At 45.6% G+C, this 12,398-nt stretch overlaps 1 pseudogene; it reads left to right on the forward strand.

Moving 5' to 3' along the window:
- The first annotated feature begins 296 nt into the window (after positions 1-296).
- LOC137537236 (zinc finger protein 208-like) overlaps positions 297-12,398 on the forward strand; it is a 145,933-nt pseudogene continuing 133,831 nt past the window's right edge.

Here is a 12,398-nt window from a genome sequence, read left to right on the forward strand (position 1 = left end):
ACTACCAGCACTGCTGTAACATCACAGGAATGGTAACAGTGGGAGGGGGATGTGAGGAGAGAAGGCCAGCTGGAGAGGAGGCAGAGGGAGGACAGGACTGCAGCACACTGGGAGTATAGTGCACAGGTAGCTATAAACCAGCTTATTATGCTTTCCTGCAATACTCTGCATGGCCCCACCACCCACAAGTGACAGCAATGGGGAGGGCTGGGGGAGGGGGATCCTGTATTGGCAGTTTCACCACTGACAGCCGTATAACCTAGATTATCCTCCCCTTATTATCTATCCAAAGGCAGCAGCATCCTGTACAGATCACATGACCACATCACTGAGGATGGAGGAGGACCAGAGTCACATGACCGACAGGATATTCAACCTCACACTGGAGATCATATATCTGCTGACTGGAGAGGTGAGGAGAGTTCTGGGAGGTCACATGACATCACTCTTATCTCTATTAATACAGCACACAGCTAACTGGAGAGGTGAGGAGGGTTCTGAGAGATTATGTGACATTAATGTTGGTCTTTCCATATAGCGTTTTCCTCCAGTGAAGTCTGGTGATCATGTGACCATCACGGTGCCCCCACCTCACTCCCTGATATCTGAGGAATACAACAAGCAGAAGATTCTGGAAATCACCAGGAAGATGATGGAGCTGCTGACAGGAGAGGTGAGCGGTACTGGGAATTATGGGACATTATCCAGTAACAGCAAGGGGTGTGTCTGGGTGGTGACTGTATCATTGTGTGTGTCAGGTTCCTATGAGATGTCAGGATGTCACCATCTATTTCTCCATGGAGGAATGGCAGCATATAGAAGGTCACAAGCACCTCTATAAGGAAGCCATGATGGAGAATCAGCCGCCCCTCACATCACCGGGTAAGAGGAGATTCTTTATTACTTGTAATGGAGAAAGCAGTGCTTGGGGTCCTCCTAGATCCCCCTCATCAGATAAACACAAACAGACAATTCACTAAGGGCTGTTTAGCAAAAAAAAAAGGCTGGGGAAATACCGCTTTCTGTATTGTAGATTTTTTTTTTTTCCTAAGTGCACCAGATTGTCACTCATGCTTTAATAGGTAATGTACTGAGAAATTCTGCTTCAGTTCAGTAAGACCTGCTCGGTAATGCAGAAGTCTCACAGCTGTGGAGGAGGTCTCTGCAGCAAGCTGATGTTCTCTCCTACAAGTGTCTGCATAACCCATTCCTGTGTGACAGCTTACTAGAGAGTAAAGGGCTTCCTGCATCCCTTTAGATGTCTATGCCAGTAAAGGGCCTCTTCTGTGTACCAGTATATAGATCTGCATGTCTAAAGGGATACAGGGAAGCCTCTGTAAATGTCTCCTGCTGTTGTATCTTGTTTATCTTTCTGATGTCCCACCCGGTAATGCATATGATCAAATGAGGTGAGTAGCAGGACCAGGTGGCTCTTCCTATTGGCTTTCTCCCTAGTCTGTCAATTTTACCACATGCTGATTTCTGATTATTGACAGGTCCAGCCAGATCTTAAAAATACCCAACATTCTATTTGTTTTACCGAATGCTGTAATATTAGTGAATTGACATTTTGGAGGTATTCACCGCACAAGCCGGTAATTTACCTCACTAGTCTGTAATATTTACTTTTCAATGTGGTAACACTTAGTTAATTGAGCCCGTAGTATTCAGTCATGGTGTGTGTCTCCTACAGATGGATCCAGTAATGGAAACCCATCGGAGAGGTGTACAGGTCCTCTTTATTCCCGGGATTGTCTAAAGGAAGATCCCACTACCCCCCACTATTATCAGGTAGGTGGAACTGAGTGTCATTAGAGACCCCAAACTATGTGACATTGTTTCCTGTGGTCTCTGCTGTTATCTGTGTTCACATAATAAAGTGCTTCTTATTTTGTGTGATTAGGGTGGAGAACTGATACATGTAAGTGCTGTGGTTAAAGAGGAAGGAGAAGAGACATATGTGAGGAGTGATCAGCAGTCTATGGAGGAGGGTGACATGATGGGGACAAGTAAAGAGGAAGAAGAAGAGACATATGTGAGGAGTGATCTGCAGTCTATGGAGGAGGGTGACATGATGGGGACAAGTAAAGAGGAAGAAGAAGAGACGTATGTGAGGAGTGATCAGCAGTCTATGGAGGAGGGTGACATGATGGGGATAAAGAAAGAGGAAGAAGAAGAGGCGTATGTGAGGAGTGATCAGCAGTCTATGGAGGAGGGTGACATGATGGGGACAAGTAAACAGGAAGAAGAAGAGACATATGTGAGGAGTGATCAGCAGACTATGGAGGAGGGGGACATGATGAGGACATCTAAGGAGGAAGACATTATTGCAGAGATGGGAATTGGTGAGTGATAAACATTAGATATTTAATAGCCTTATTACACTGACTAACAGATATGTCCCTGCTGGGCACAGTACAGATCATCTTCCTCTCAGTATGTGTGGTAATATTACCAGAATTTCATGAATCTGCCAATTTGATACAATGTAAAGCAGTCAGTGTACAGCTTGTATAATGGTGTAAATTTGCTGTCCCACCAACATAACTCAACACACAGCCATTAATGTCTAATCCGCTGGCAACAAAAGTGAGGACACCCCTAAGTGACAAATGTCAAAATTACAATTAGACATTTTAAGGGCCCAATCCAATTCACTTTTTTTCCCTAAGTTTTCTCCTTGGTGATATTTTCATATCTTATCAATAAATGGCCTTTTAAGTTACCAACAAAATAATTTTACAGTTCTTTTTTCATTTGCAGAGTGTTGAGAAGTTATTTTAAGCAGAACATAAAAAAATGATGTCCTAGGAGAGAACTTAGCAGAGGAAGGGAATTGGTTCCGGCCCTTTCCCTCCCTGAGGTCATGTGACTGGTTAGTGTTACAAGGTCTCAGGTGTGAATGGGGAGCAGGTGTGGTACATTTGGTGCTATCGCTCTCACACTCCCTCATACTGGTCACTGGAAGCTCAGCATGGCTCCTCATGGCAGAGAACTCTCTGAGGAGCTTAAAAAGAATTGTTGCTCCACATAAAGATGGCCTAGGCTATAAGACGATTGCCAACATTCTGACACTGAGCTGCAGCATGGTGGCCATACAAAGGTTTAACAGGACAGGTTCCACTCAGAATAGGCCTTTACCATGGGCAACCAAGTAAGCGGCTCAGCATCATAGACAGAGAGGGGGGAGGGAGAGAGAACACACACACCACACACACACCACACACACACCACACACACACACACACACACACACACACACACACACACACACACACACACACACACACACACACACACACACACACACACACACACACACACACACACACACACACACACACACACACACACACACACACACACACACACACACACACCAGCAGTGGGTGGCGCTATATCCTCCTTGTGTGTTCTCCTCCCCTCCCTACCTACTGCATGTGAGAATACCTACAAAGGTGAAAACATAAGGACTGGAGTGATAAGACAGCACTCTCACTGTGAAAGCTTATCACTACATGTTAATAAGGCAAGCTTCTTTAGTGAACTAACACTTAAAATACAGATTGATGTGTGGTGATGTTTCCACTTGCCTTATTATCACCAGAATGATCTTAATGAGTTGTGGCCATTGGGGTTGATTCACTAACTATAGCGCTGTTGGCTATTAGGGGAAGCCGGGGTTAGGAAGGCTTAAAAGTTATATAAAAAGTAACCTTTATTTAAATTTAAAAGAAACAGGGAGATTGGCCATTAGAGGATGGGCAACAGCGACATTCAAGGAGAACTGGGGAGGAGATTGTGTCTCAGAAGTTCAGCAGAATAGGTGCCGTATCTATACCGGACTCTCTCCTCTCTCACTTCAATTCTACAGTTACTATTTACATGCTATAAAACACAAACTTCACTAACGCGCAACTAAACTTATGTTACGAACGCTAATAGAGCAGCACAACTTATTTCCTCTGTGCATGCTACGTCACGTGACTTAGTATTTCCTCTGTGCACGCAGATGCTTTAGTGAAATATTGCAGGAGCAATAAATCGCTACCGCGCGGCAAATCAAGGCAACTCCCATTGCCAAGTAACGTACTCTATGCTGCCACTAGCGCGTGTAGTGTGCACAGAGGAAATAGTAAATGCGCTCATAACAGTAGTTTAGTCGGGCTATTTGGCAGCGCTATAGTTAGTGAATCAACCCCATTGTATTTTATAGCATGTAAATAGTGACTGTTGAATTGAAGTGAGAGAGGAGAGAGTCAGGAATAGATACGGCACCTATTCTGCTGAACTTCTGAGACACAATCTCCTCCCCAGTTCTCCCTGAATGTCGCTGTTGCCCATCCTCTAATGGCCAATCTCCCTGTTTCTTTTACATTAAAATAAAGATTAAGTTTTAAATAACTGTTAAACCTCCCTAACCCCAGCTTCCCCTAATCAGGCAGTCCTTGTTGTATATGTGGATGAGGTCAGCCAGATTCTCTGCTCTGCATGGCCTGACCTATATTCATCATGGAATATTATGTTAGTGGCTTGTATAATCAGCTCCTGCAGCAGGACTTGTAATTCCATTAGGAATAGCGGCCGTGTTGTTTGGCCTCGCTCTCCCTGACCTCCCCACACTGTAATCTTGGATTGCAGGTTATTATTACAGTAACGCACTTTCTCCAACTAGAGCAGATATAGCCCCGCCCCCCTTGTCATAACCTCTGAAGAAGCGCTTGTGTGTGAAACTGCCGTCAGGCTCCCAGCAACCAGCACCCACCATTATCCACCCCCGCACCGGTACGTGTTTAGTCTCTTCTTATGGACTGTGAGGTGATGATGTAACACACAGCCTACTTGTCTGCACATTGCCAAATAAAGGAAGTTGTACAGCAGTGCCGACCATCCTCTTTCCTTTCATCACTAATGATAATTGTTCCTCCCCTCAGAATTCTCTAACAGGAAGTGATGATGTTTCTCTATTTGCAGCGCAGAGTCCCGGCATCAGGAACCTCTCAGAGACTCGTCTCTCTGTATCCACAGACTGTACAACGGATGATGATGTCACTGGACAAGAGTCTCCTGCAGATATCCTGGTTACCCCAAATATCCCCCCTGACTCCCCTCACCTGTCTAACCCTGAGGGGCCTCATACCCAGCACAGCTCTCCCCCTGCTGGAGGGTCTTTTTCCTGTTCCACGTGTGGGAAATGTTATACGTGGAAATCAAGTCTTGTCAGACATGAGAGATCTCACAGTGGTGAGAAGCCCTATTCATGTGCTGAGTGTGGGAAATGTTTTGGGCATAAAAGAAATCTTGTCTTTCATGAGAAATCTCACACTGGTGAGAAGCCCTATTCATGTGCTGAGTGTGGGAAATGTTTTAAGCATAAAAGAAATCTTGTCTTTCATGAGAGATCTCACACTGGTGAGAAGCCCTATTCATGTGCTGAGTGTGGGAAATGTTTTACTCAGAAATCAAATCTTGTCAGACATGAGAGATCTCACACTGGTGAGAAGCCCTATTCATGTGCTGAGTGTGGGAAATGTTTTGGTTATAAAGTAAGTCTTAACAGTCATGAGAGCTCTCACACTGGTGAGAAGCCTTATTCATGTGCTAAGTGTGGGAAATGTTTTGGTCATAAAGTAAGTCTTAACAGTCATGAGAGCTCTCACACTGGTGAGAAGCCTTATTCATGTGCTGAGTGTGGGAAACGTTTTGGGAGTAAATCACAACTTGTCAGGCATGAGAGATTGCACAATAGTGAGAAGCCCTATTCATATGCTGAGTGTGGGAAATGTTTTACTGAGGAATTAAATCTTGTCAGGCATGAGAGATCACACACTGGTGAGAAGCCCTACCCATGTGCTGAGTGTGGGAAATGTTTTGGGTGTATATCAGAGCTTGTCAGTCATAAGAGATCTCACACTGGTGAGAAATCGTATTCATGTGCTGAGTGTGGGAAATGTTTTGGTTGTATATCAGAGCTTGTCGCACATGAGAGATCTCACACTGGTGAGAAGTCGTATTCATGTGCTGAGTGTGGGAAATGTTTTACTGATAAATCATATCTTGTCACACATAAGAAATTTCATAGTGGTGAGAAGCCTTATTCGTGTGCTGAGTGTGGGAAATGCTTTGTGACTAATTCACATCTTGTCACACATAAGAGATCTCATACTGGTGAGAAGCCCTATTCATGTGTTGAGTGTGGGAAATGTTTTGCATGGAAATCCACCCTTGTCTATCATGAGAGATGTCACACTGGGGAGAAGCCCTATTCATGTTCTGAGTGTCGGAAATGTTTTGCACGGAAATCAGACCTTGTCCAACATGAGAGATCTCATACCGGTGAGAAGCCCTATTCATGTGCTGAGTGTGGGAAATGTTTTGTTCAGAAATCACATCTTGTTAGCCATGAGAGATCTCACACTGGTGAGAAGCTCTATTCATGTGTTGAGTGTGGGAAATGTTTTGTGAGTAAATCAACTCTTGTCAAACATGAGAGATCTCACTCTGATGAGAAGCCCTAGTCATGTGCTTAGTGTGGGAAATGTTTTGCATGGAAATCAATCATTCTCCAACATAAAAAAAAAATCTCACACTGGTGAGAAGCCCTATTCATGTGCTGAGTGTGGGAAATCTTTTTGACATAAGTCACAGCTTATCAGACACTTGTGTTGAGTGTGGAAAATGTATTGGCCACAAATGTTCTGATACATGTTTTTGTTTTTTTCTTCTTTTTTTTTTTTAACCATATTTACACTGAATGCTGAGGATTTTATCATGCTACTCAGTGCGTTGGTTTATAAAAGTGTTAAAGTCCCTGAACTGAAGTGACACAATGAGATAAATATGGGTACATATAGTACTGAGCCTAGTTAGAACTTGCTTTGTTATGCAGGAGAACAGAGGCACCAAGAGGATAAAAGGAAGCTAAATGAGCTTAAAAAACATATTCTTGGTAAATAGAGGAGGTAGTGGTGGACTTACCTCCTCCAAGTAGACACACAACAACTGTAGTAAAGACAGTCAATATATTTTAATTATGAACGCCAAATATGCAACAGAGGTGCCTGGCTCCTCTACTGACCACATATGCTATTGCTCCGTTGTTATTGCCTGATGAAACGGGATCAAACCTGCGAAACGCGTTGCATATTTGGAGTTCATAAATAAAATATATTGACTGTGTTTACTACAGTCGTTGTGTGTCTACTTGGAAGAGGTAAGAGGAATTTGGTTTTTAAGCTCATTTTTCCTTTTATCCTTTTGGCGTCTGTGTTCTTCTGCATAATATTGAGTCCACCCTGGGTGGAGGGTTGAACCCCCTTTTTTCTCATCTACAGAGAGCGACTTCTTATTCCTGAGTGGGGTCAGGAAAATCTCCCCACCTGCCTTTACAGTGGTTGCCTAATGGTAACCCTGGTTTGTGAGTATTAATATTTACTCTCAGTGTTCTCCACAGAAATTTTTTCCAGCCGGGTGGCATGAAAAAGTAGCCGGGTGGGGGTGCGGAATTCAGGGCCGATGCAACTCTGCTTACCGCAAAGGGTGAGGAGGAAAAACGATGACAGCCGGTGCTTACCAAAATTAGCTGGGTGAAGCACCCCTGTAAAAGTGCCTGATTAGAACACTGAATATTTGTCACAGTTATAGTTGAATTTCATACTAGGGGTGATCATTGCATTTAATGTCGGTTAATTTCACGTATCATACAAGGGTGTTTGTTGCATTTCAAAAGGGGGGGAGGGGGGGATTTTTGCTTTTCATATGCATGTTATTTGCTGCTGGTGTAGAGGGGTATTGCAGATAGTGTACAGGGGTCAGTATTATACTAAATTATCTGCAATACCGCTGGACCACAGCAGTAAACATCCATATGAAATTACATGCATGTGAACTCTGCAATAATCACTCCCCACCCACACACTGCCCTTTCAAGCCGCCTGCACACACCTTCAACACAGGATCTGTGTTCCATATTTAATTTTTTGCATCAGTGGGCAACTTTTAACACTTTGCCCAACTACCACAACCAGATTTGCGCTTTTTACTGCTCTAGGCCAACTTTTTACAATTGTATATCAAGTAAGGTATATCAGCACTTCTGACACAGACAGCATTCAGCACCATCCTCCATCTCCAGCAAGTCAGCTTATCTAAATTGCAGCTGACTGCAGTCATTGTTTGTTTGTTTTCCCAGGTCCCCTATAGCTTGAAAGCTCTGCAGACTGAAATATATCAGATAAAAACTGCTCCTGCTCATTAGTAGACACAGAGCTCTCATACCAGTTCCTGTGCAGTTCTCCCAGCATCAGAGCGGCATCAGAGCAGCTTGTATTGAAGAGAAGCTGGAGAGGGGGGTGGGGCAGCAGAGCTCAAGGCCGTGCACTGCCTGATGTTATCTGTGCTCTGAGTCAGCCTCGGAGCTGTGTGGATTCGGAAGGGATTGGACTGGCTGCTGACATTCATGCAGCCAGCCCAGGACAGAGGGAACACATTGGTTTCGCTGGGTGTGAGAGACAATCTGCCCGCAGCTTCAGGCTTTCTCCACACAGAGAGCCTCCCCCCCCCCCCCCCACAAGAGTAGTCTGCCTGCACTACGCTATCACACTAGATGTGTATCGGACAGCCGCCTCCACTAGCTGAGCTGCCTGCACATGTGAATGCATTGCAGACACAGGCAGCCAGCAAACAGCAGAGTAGAAACACTGTACTAGGGAGAAGCGGACACTCTCCACGAGGGACTAGGAACTCGGCTCACTCCCGCAGTATGCAGAGCATGGCCCAGCCAATCACTGTACCAGGAGGAGGTCACACAGGCAGAGAAGTCTCCTGCAGTGTATATAGCGGAGGCTTTCGGTAATGTCTGAGACGGCCGCTGATAGCAATGAAGTGCTCATGGCTGCAGTTTTACAGCACCACTTTTTTCTAGTTAAACGGGCAGGAAAGCAGGTGGGCAGGCATTCAAATCAGCCGAGCGGCCCGCCCACTTAATTAGGCCTGGGGAGAACACTGACTCTATCTAGAAACCATTTACCAGTACATAATACACTATTGGGGCTCTTGGTGTTCCTTGTTAGAACTTGCTTTGTGTTCACTTTTTTAAATTCCAATGTAATGGTTAATAAACCAGTTGCTTTATCTATACAAACGAGGAAGGATCTGCTGTCATATGCAGCCATGGCTCTCCTGAAAAGTAAATAAAAGCCAAAACACTTTTATCTGTCTGAATAAACACTTCTGATAACACAAGAGTGCTGAAATGATCATTATTTGTTTTTGCTGGGAGCTGAATAAACCAGATTTTACATCACACTGATTTTACTGCTGTGCATAATTCAAAGTCAGGATAACACCTCCTCAAAGTGAAAATAAGAATGTGAGACTCCAGGAAAGTTCTATATAACATTGTTATTTACCTGCTGTGAGCTGCAGATGTGGGGATATTAGAAGCTCTCATTCATCCAGACTGAACTGAGGAAAGGAGATTTCCCTCTCTCTGTGTCTCTGTTTTACAGTCAACAGCCCAAGTTCACCAGGAACTTTCCACCGGCGAACAGTTTGGGCCATCTCTACCAGCGACAGGTACGAACTCTAAAGAGTGATTAGCGCTGTGGAGAAGATCATTGGATCATCCCTGCCAACTCCCGATCTCCACACGGTGAGAATGAGGTCTAGCGCCACCAAGATTTTGCGTGACCCCTCCCACCCAGGCAACCACTTCTTTGAGCTCCTCCCATCGGGCCGCCTTTATAGGATCATCTCCTCTAGAGCAAAGAGGCGTAGCAGCACCTTCAGGTGTTCCTCCTGCGGAACTCTCTCCCTCCCCTCCTGAGCCCGCCCTCCTGCTGAACTGTATCCATCCCCTGCTGAGCCCGCCCTCCTGCTGAACTCTATCCCTCCCCTGCTGAGCCCACACTCCTGCTGAACTCTATCCCTCCTCTGCTGAGCCCACCCTCCTGCGGTAATCCTACCCCTCAGACAGCGGAGACTCCCCTGCGCTCGCTCTAGTCCTCCAAACACCACAGGGGTGCAGCACCCTCCTAGCATCTCTGTAACGCAATATCTCCTGCCCAGGTGTATTATTACCCTCATGCTGTAAATGTTTTCCACCTACACTACTTGACTATTGTTCTTGGTTTTGTCTGCCAATGTCTGTTTATCTGTTGCCAATGCTAAAGCAGTGCAGCTTAATGACAGGAGCGCAAGGTAAACATCTCCAGCGCAATCTATGCTATGGTATTGCAAACTTACGCATGCTCCATTAGCTTAACGGGCACGCCACTGAACCCACCCTGAGCCCCTGGCTTCACAGGATGACATCCCAGCACTTTGATTGGCCCAATAGGCTATTTGTCGTGTGACAGGAAGCCTATTGGTCTAATTATACAGGGAGCGCCCATTAAGTTAATGAAGCACACTTAAGCTTAAAGAACTAACCACATAGTGATAGTAACAAAGGTGGAAATGGAGGAATTATACAAGTATGCCAGATATTTCAAGTATTTAAACAATTTGTACACAGTGTTAATTATTTCAGAGAGGATTCAGAGTTGAACAAGTTTATGGCAGATGGGAAAAAGCTAGTTTTCAGTCTGTCTGTGTGTATGCAGATTGATGCAAACGTCAACCTGATGGAAGGAGCTCATACAAGGCATTTCTGGGTTGAGCATTGTCCTTGATAATGTTTTTGGCCCTTCTCATACAGCGAGTCTTAAGCCGCGCATACACGGCATGTTTCTGGATGCAATTATGCGTGGATCGAGCCACTGGCTCGATGCCGGCGCATCCCCGGTCGTCTGCGTGGATCAATTCCCGCTCGTCCCCGCCGGCGCTCGAGCGGGGAGTCTATCCGGCAGGTCATTGGACCTGTTGGATATTATCAATCGAGCCCATCAGCGGCTCGATTGATAAGGACAGAAAGTGCCGTGTATGCCCAGCATTATACAGTTATCCAGAAGTCTCAGCAACCAGAAGGAAAAATTCTGACCTTGCAGGATGCATACATCTTGTACAGTTCTTTATGCAGTAATAAACCTCTGTTACATTAAGGGAAGTCTCTTTTGTCTTAATTGGTTTTAAATTACTGTATTTCAACATTAGCTACCTCATGCCAATGGGCGTGAACGCGCCGGTAGCCCCAGGACTGCCTAACACCAATTGGCGACAGGTCCTGGAGCCGGTCCTGAAGCAGGCTGCGCGCGCATCTCCTGCTTGAGGGGCGGAGCTTCACACCGCCTTCAGTCTCTGAGTGGCGATCACCGCTCGGGAGACTGTAAGACGGCGAAACTGCCATCTTTTAACTAAGTACAGCACTGCGATCAGTAGCAGCGCTGTACTGGGGACAGCCGTGTAGCATGGCTGTCCCACTGGGGGACGAGAGGCAGAAGCCTATGACAGCCGATCGCTAGGATTGGCCGGCTGAGGGGAGGGAGGGGTTTGGGGTATAAACAAAAAAAAGGATAAAAAATAATAGAGAAATAAACAACTGGGGGGGCGATCAGACCCCACCAACAGAGAGCTCTGTTAGGGGGGGGGATCACTTGTGTGCTGTGTTGTGCGGCCCTGCAGCTTGGCCTTAAAGCTGCAGTGGCTAATTATGTAAAAAAAATAGGCTGGTCTTTAGGGGGGTTTAACACTTCAGTCCTCAAGTGGTTAATACTCAGTTTGGTATATAGTGTGGGGTATAGTACTGGTTTTTTTTTTAGCTGGGCCTATTTTTGACATTGATCCTCAAGCAACCAGAAACTACACTTATCCGGCATTTGGCAATCCCCGTTGGTGCCGGATAATGGGGGTTTTACTGCACAAGAGTTCCCAGTGATGGTAGTTCAGTGCCGATAATGACTTCTGTTGGTATTACAGCTGGCTGCAGGGCTTCTCTGGCAGCCTTGGTGCAGCTGGTGTACCAGGCCGGCATGCAGTTGGTCAGACCGCTTTCTATAGTGCATCTGTAGAAATTAACCAGCAGCTTCTGTGGAAGGTTAGCGCTCCTTAGCGTTCTCATAAAGTAGAGGCACTGTTGTGCTTTGCCAGTTACAGCTAAAGCATTGTCAGCCCAGGAGTGGACTATTGCACTGGCCACAGGGCATCTGGGTGTCACTGCAGTACATTGAGGCTCGGGTCTCTTCTGCTTTACACCTCAGTGGTAGCAGAGACTATAAAATTCAGGGGCAGCTATGTGGACACCTGAACCTGCTCACTGCTACACGGTACTAATCTGGGATTTCCTGAAACCTGTAGCGTATGCTCGCAGACCTTCAGCATCTACCCCATATATACTCGAGTTAAAGCCTATGCCCAACTTATACCTAAAAACATGGGAAAAATTATTGACCCGAGCATATGCAGCAGCACACCACATGCAGTACATTACAATGCTGCACACCATTACACTGCAACGCACC

The sequence above is a fragment of the Hyperolius riggenbachi genome, chromosome 10 (genome assembly GCF_040937935.1).
Source record: "Hyperolius riggenbachi isolate aHypRig1 chromosome 10, aHypRig1.pri, whole genome shotgun sequence".
Classification (NCBI taxonomy): domain Eukaryota; kingdom Metazoa; phylum Chordata; class Amphibia; order Anura; family Hyperoliidae; genus Hyperolius; species Hyperolius riggenbachi.